Genomic DNA, 6372 nt, shown 5'->3' on the forward strand with positions numbered 1-6372 from the left:
CTGCTGAGCTGCGACATCCTCTGAGTTCTCCCTGTTCTGCTGTCCTCTCAGTAAGGAACACCATAACATTTCCATTGGGTGCAACCAGCTGCAGTCATGGAGTGGATGAGCAGATAGCATTATCCCAGCACAGTGCAGACTGACGCTGGGATTGTGCTGTTGAATTCACTGTTAGCAGCAGTGACTTCGAGCTTAAGCTGCTTTTTAAAATCATCTCTGGTGAAGTTGTGAGGCAGCCATACAGGCAGAGTGCAAATAATGGAGAGAAAGGTGATTTCACCTCTTGCCTTCCCCATGGGTCGCATTCTTTCCAACTGCAGGAAGCACCACCTGGATCGTGCTCAGGCATGCCAGAGCTTACCAGTAACCAGGAGCTGCAAAATTAATCAGAGGACTGTATGCCAGCAAAAGGCTCCCGTGAACAAAAACATATGTCTCCTTTCAAAAGAGAAAATCTGTCTTTTCACAGCTACAAAGGATCGAAAACAAATTTTGTCATCAGACACGGAGCTGTGCCAACTCGCAGGCAGCCAGGGGGAAGCTTTGGCTTGGAGAAAGCTTTGGTGAGTTCTGAGCTACTGGGAAAGTGGAGAGCGTTGGTGCTGGAGGAGGGGAACGTGGCTGAGGGAAGGGTGCCTTCTCTGCTGTCTGCTAGAGCTGCATAGGGCATGAGCAGCCCCACTTTGCTGGGCAAACGATGCAGTGCTGCTGCCCACCAGCTGCAGCAAAGCAAAAGCTGCTTGTGCTCTGTCTCCAAGGTTTTTTCCTGTTGACAAAATAAGACAAAAAAGCAGGCAGTTTACCCAAATTCCACAAGACTCTTAAAAACTCAATGATGGGCTGATCCACTCTGAGCTTGGCTGGGGCTTGTGGGTTTTCATGGATCCTTTTTCTTCCTTTGAAGCTGTTTGAGTGAGAGAAGGTGTCCAAAGGGAGAAGCCTTCCAGGAAAGTGAACCGTTTCAATTTCCTAATATTGACATAACTTTGTTACACTGTAGATGGAGAGAGAAATAGAGATGAAACAGCTCTGAAGGAGAAAAAGAGCTGTGAGGTTCCTGTGTCCTGCAGGTGAGTAATGACCTCAGTGTGCAGCACCTGGGGATGGGATGGCAGAGGCACACAGAAATAGGTTTAAAATTCCAGGGTGCAGGACTTGTTTAGCACCTTACAATTTATTATTAAAGAAATAAAAATGTCACCAGATCATCCACCCCCAGAAATGCTGAGCACTCCGCCAGTGGAAGCAGCCCTTCCATCAGCTCCCTGCATTAGTCTGTCTGCCTTTGTCCGTGCTCATAGTAGCTTGTCAGACCACAGTTCCCTTTGCACTTCCCAATTTTATCTTTATTTGCCAAATTTCTGGTAGCAGACAAAATGCTGCTCCTATGAACAAACCAGTATCACCAGCACAGTGTGTTCTGGGAGCTCAACTACCACCCATGTAATAATGGCCCGCGTTTAGATGCTGCATTAAGGGTCATGGTTTAGTGGGGAGATATCACTGGTAGGTGGATGGTTGGACTTGGTGATCCTGTGATTCTGTGTGATTCTGTGTGATTCTGCACCTGTTCAGGCTTGTTCTTTTCTTTAAGAAAGAGTAACTGTGCCTCTCTGTCCCCTGCCAGGTCCCAGCCCAGCTTCCATGGGAGTCGTGCTGCCAGCCCCAGCCCACCCAGGGCCCCTGGGGGATGCCCACCTACAGCACCAGCCAGGATGGGGGCTGCAGATGGGTCACAGCTCATTGCGCAGAGCCTGAGGGAAGATTGTGGAGAGTGGGCAGATGCAGGAGGTCATGAGGTACAGAAGGGAAAACATCGCTGCTCCCCTCATCGCATGCATTGCCCCCTGGCAGGGAGCAGCCAGATCTCAGCCCCCGTGCCCTTGGCTGTCCTGCTCCCTGTGCACTACCCGCCATCAGCCAGGAGCCCCAGTGACCAGAAGCTGGAGGAGCTGCAGAGAAAATCATCCTGGAAGAAGTTAGAGCAGCTCAAGAAGAAAATCCAGGAGCAGAAGAGAAACCAGCAAGCAGCTTCTCAGGAGCAGAAGTGCCTGATTGCATCCTATGCTCGAGAACTGCTTCAGGAGAGACCCCTGAAGAGAAAGGTGTGCAGGGTGCCTGTCCCTTCTGCTCCGTGTCCCAGAGGTCAGTGGCACAAGGCACAGGGCAGCACAGCCTTTGCAGAAAAGCTCTGCAGGAGAAGCTGAGTGAGCACGGTGGGGATGGGTTGGTGATGGGACTTAGAGGGCTTAGAGCTCTTTTCCAACCTTTGATGATTGTCAGACCGTGGAAGGCTGTGCTCCCATCCTAATTGGTTGCATGGAGCTTCCCATCTCCCACGCCTTTTTGCCAGGCAGAAAGCACAACATGAGTGGCATAAGCACATGGGAAATAATAGCACAGCAGTGCGGAGAGGCATCACAGGTACTTAAGGCAGGAATTGTGTAGCTCAGAGGCATTACTGAGGATTTAGTAGTTCATTCAGTGGAACTAGCGTGGATCTAAAAGCAGATATAATTAAAATTTTAATCCTGCTTTGCTGCTAAGTTTGGGCCTGATGTACCACTCACCTGCAGCTGTCTCATTGGGTTAGTGTGAATGTAGCTCTCAGGGTGCTGTGTGGAGAGATGGGATCCAGCATGGCCTTGTGCTGAAGTCCATCCCGTTGCACACAGAATCACAGAATTGTAGGGGTTGAAAGGGACCTCTAGAGATCATCAAGACCAACCCCCCTGCCAAAGCAGGTAACACCCACTCAGCAAGCTTCAGGCAGTGGGATTACTGAGGCTCTGCCGGACTAGGGAAGAGGAGCTGAGAAGCTATCCATAATAAATCTTATTGCTGTAATAGCATTAGTGTTAATTCATTGGGCGCTGCCATCCCTGTCACACACCACCAGCTTCCAGGGGTGTTTCCCTCAGATCTGTTCCATCACCCTTTTTCCGGTGATGGATGGGAGCATTCAGCAGAGCTCACCTCTGCGAGCACAGCCTCGTGCTGTGCTGCCTCCCAGCTGACACAGGCAGTGCTTTGAGCCCTGCTCAGCCTCTGGTGGGTGCTCAGCAGGAAGGCAGATTTGTTTTGCTTTCAACCAAATCCCTGAATGTAACTGTCAGAGAACTACCAGGGGAGTGTTAAACATATCCAACCTTTTACTGACTTCTAATTTAAGCTTCACATGAATTCTTGTCTCCATTTTTACCTCTTGGTTGTAGACCAAAGAAAGAGTGGCTCAGTACGGGGGACTCAAACACAGAGCCAGAAGCAGCCCTTGCCTTTGCCCAGGTCCTCTTCTCCGGGGAGAGCAGCAATGGGTGAAGGTAAGAATGAAATTCATGGGAGATGACACAGATTGATGGAACAGAGATAACAACACCTGCAAGCACACCTGCCAAAATCTGGATCTGGTTATTAAAATGATGCCAAATCCTGGGAGCCGCAGCCAAGGAACAGAGCCTGGTTAAATAAAGCAAGAAAGAAAGAAGAGGGAACAGACAGAAGTGAGCATTTGTCCAAGGAGGCAGCAGGTGATCAGAGGCAGCACAGGGATGCAGGGCTTTGTTTGTGGGTTGGATGCAGATGAAGCATGCTGAGGCCCTGGGGGGTCACGCAGGGCTGCCTGCTGCCCCGTTCTGTCATTGGCTTTTGGGTAAGGTTTGGCAGTCACTGCCACGTGCCCCCCCCCAGGCTCTCTGTTGGTCTCACCGATGCCCACAGGTGTCATCTAAGAACAGCCTTAGTGACCTTCAAGCGTCTGTCACACCATTGCCTGTGGCAGCTGAATTCCAGGCCTGCCAGGATTAAAAATAACCAGAAATAGAAAATAAGCCTCATGTCCTCGGTGGGAAGAACAGACTGTCAGCCACTGAGCTCCCAGCTGAACTCAGAGTGTCTCTAAAAGGCACGTTCTGCAGCGCAGGGGCCGGGAGAACACAGGGAATGCAGCCCTCCTACAACAGCAGCAGGAGTGAGGTTCCCACGTGCTCCTTCGTGGATTGCTTTGTGTTTCCAACACAGATCTGAACTATCGGAGCGATGCTCCCTCCTTTGTGCCATCATTCTGCAGCAGGAATGGCTGCATTCCAACTGGGTGGGCAAACAGTGGAAGTGGGTGCTGCTCAAAGTGGACAAATGTATAACTGCTGGCAAACAGGAGGCCAAAAAATCCAAGTTATCCCATGCCATGCAGATGAAATGACGAGTACAGCTGCATCATGCACTCTGCTACCACAGCCCTACTTAAAATGCATGAAATATATAATAATTTCCTCCTCCCTCCTTTTCCTTTTTTTTTTGTTTTAATGGATTGTTTGAAAAATGGCTCGGTCTTCCTCTGAGAGTGGGTCATAATAAGGCCGTGCCACATGAAACATTCATCATTGTAACTGCCAGTGTCACGGTGCCTTTATTGGCTATTAGTTTCTGTCAGTGGAAGAGCTGAGGCAGAGCGACGGGAGATGAATGAGGGGTCGGAGGTCAGAGCCAAAGTACTCTGGAATTTGATGAATTATAAATTTGCTGTAGTTAACAAAAAATTAAGTCACAGCAGCTATAAAATATTCATCTGTTCATAGGTAGGGGGAAAAAAAAAGCCAACACGGGGGAATATTTAAATCAAAAGGTTTCTTTCTGTAAGTGATTTCATCAGCAAGTCGGACTGTTCTCAAACTTTGGTGTGAGTTTTTGTGAAACGCTGCATAGATAAGGAAGATCTCCGAGGAAGCAGGCTGTGGGGCAGTGCAGGTTGTTAATTGCAACGTGTGTTGTTAGAGCTACAGATGCATCTGTCTGTGGCATTTGGGGGAAGTGGGCAACTTGATTGAACTGTGCATGTGCGGCTGTTTGTGAGGGTGGATGGTGATAGGACAAGGGGAATGGTTTTAAACTGAGACAGGGGAGGTTTGGGTTGGATATGAGGAGGAAGTTTTTCACCCAGAGGGTGGTGAAGCACTGGCACAGGTTGCCCAAGGAGGCTGTGGATGCCCCATCCCTGCAGGCATTCAAGGCCAGGCTGGATGTGGCTCTGGGCAGCCTGGGCTGCTGGTTGGTGACCTGCACACAGCAGGGGGTTGAAATGAGATAAGCACTGCAGTCCTTTTCAATCCAGGCCATTCTGTGATTCTATGTCCCTGTCCATTACAGGGGAGTGGGATTTTTAAAGATCCCTTCCAACTCTGAGGATTCTATGATTCTATGAACCATGATGATGTAACAAATAAATGCCTCTCCTGCATTTTAACACTGCTGAACAAGAAAGTAAAGTAATACAGTGAGGTGTTTCTTTAAAAATGCAAGCTTTTCAAAAACTCCGAGCCCATCAGATTCTGTCAGTTCCCCCCATGCTTTGTGCCGTCAGAACTTCACAGATCTGCTGGGTAATCCCCCTAGGAGGCTCCATGCATTTGTAGGAAATGCCTCCAGCCCTGCAGAAGGGATGGCAAACATCATCCTTGTGCCTCGGGCTGCACTCCCAGGCTGCAGAACTGAGGTGAGCCCCAGTGGGAACCTGCTGTGCCCACAGCACAGAGCCCAGCGCTGTCACTGCAGCCATGTGCCCAGCTGGCAGCTGCAGGGAAGGACAGCCCTGCTAAGCAGTCAGCCTCCAAGAGTGCCTCCTGTCTGAGAAATGGCTCTCAGAGGTGCTCTGCTCTGACAGCTAGAGACATGGATGTGTGCGTCCAGGAAAGCAGGCTCAATCAATTGATTTTATGGCTCCTGCTGAGCACTGATCCGCAGCTTTGAACCGAGGCTGGTAACTGTTTCAGTGTAAAATCTTTCCTTTGCTAAGAAGCTTGAATATTTTTGCAGGGTAGAATTTGCAGGGGGAGGGAGCTTCCATGCAGATATCAAATAACTTTCCATTTAGTCACTTTCTGCTTGAGGAGCATTTGCAATAAATACATAATTATGGCAGTGCGAGTGTTGGCATGCTGTGAATGCAATATGAAATTATGAAGTAAAACGGTGATGAATGTTGCCTATTATGTGACACCACCTATTAGGCAAGAATAATTTGTTTGTGCTGCTTGCTGCATCATTTATTTTTGCATTACATATACATGGTCCCTTGTCCCGTATCATTCATTGATTCTCCACGCTGCATCCTGCTGATTCTCACCAGTTTAAAAACAAATCTGTTTGCTCCAGTGATTTTGATGTAATTACAGAGAATTCCAGCTCTGAGGTCCACCAGAATCCCAGCAAGCTACCTGCAGCCACCAGCACAGAAGGATGCTCCCTAACGCTCATGTCTGTTTCAGGTTCAAAGCTCCCTGGTGCTTCTGCATGGAGGGAAGGACAGAAGTTAGCCAGGAAGCTGCTTGGTCCACCGCCTGCATTTCCGAAGCTGAGAAGCAGAGCTGAAGAGCAGAG

The 6372-nt window shown here is 49.2% G+C and overlaps 1 long non-coding RNA gene across 1 annotated transcript; it reads left to right on the forward strand.

Annotated features, from left to right (window-relative positions):
• Positions 1–474: 474 nt before the first annotated feature.
• On the forward strand, positions 475–1684 carry LOC128073863 (uncharacterized). The gene is made up of 3 exons (XR_008202908.1): positions 475–563; positions 1001–1070; positions 1628–1684. It is a non-coding gene; the product is annotated as an uncharacterized LOC128073863 (long non-coding RNA).
• Positions 1685–6372: the final 4688 nt, after the last annotated feature.

Source organism: Tympanuchus pallidicinctus, unplaced genomic scaffold, assembly GCF_026119805.1.
Source record: "Tympanuchus pallidicinctus isolate F22 unplaced genomic scaffold, pur_lepc_1.0 scaffold8, whole genome shotgun sequence".
NCBI lineage: Eukaryota > Metazoa > Chordata > Aves > Galliformes > Phasianidae > Tympanuchus > Tympanuchus pallidicinctus.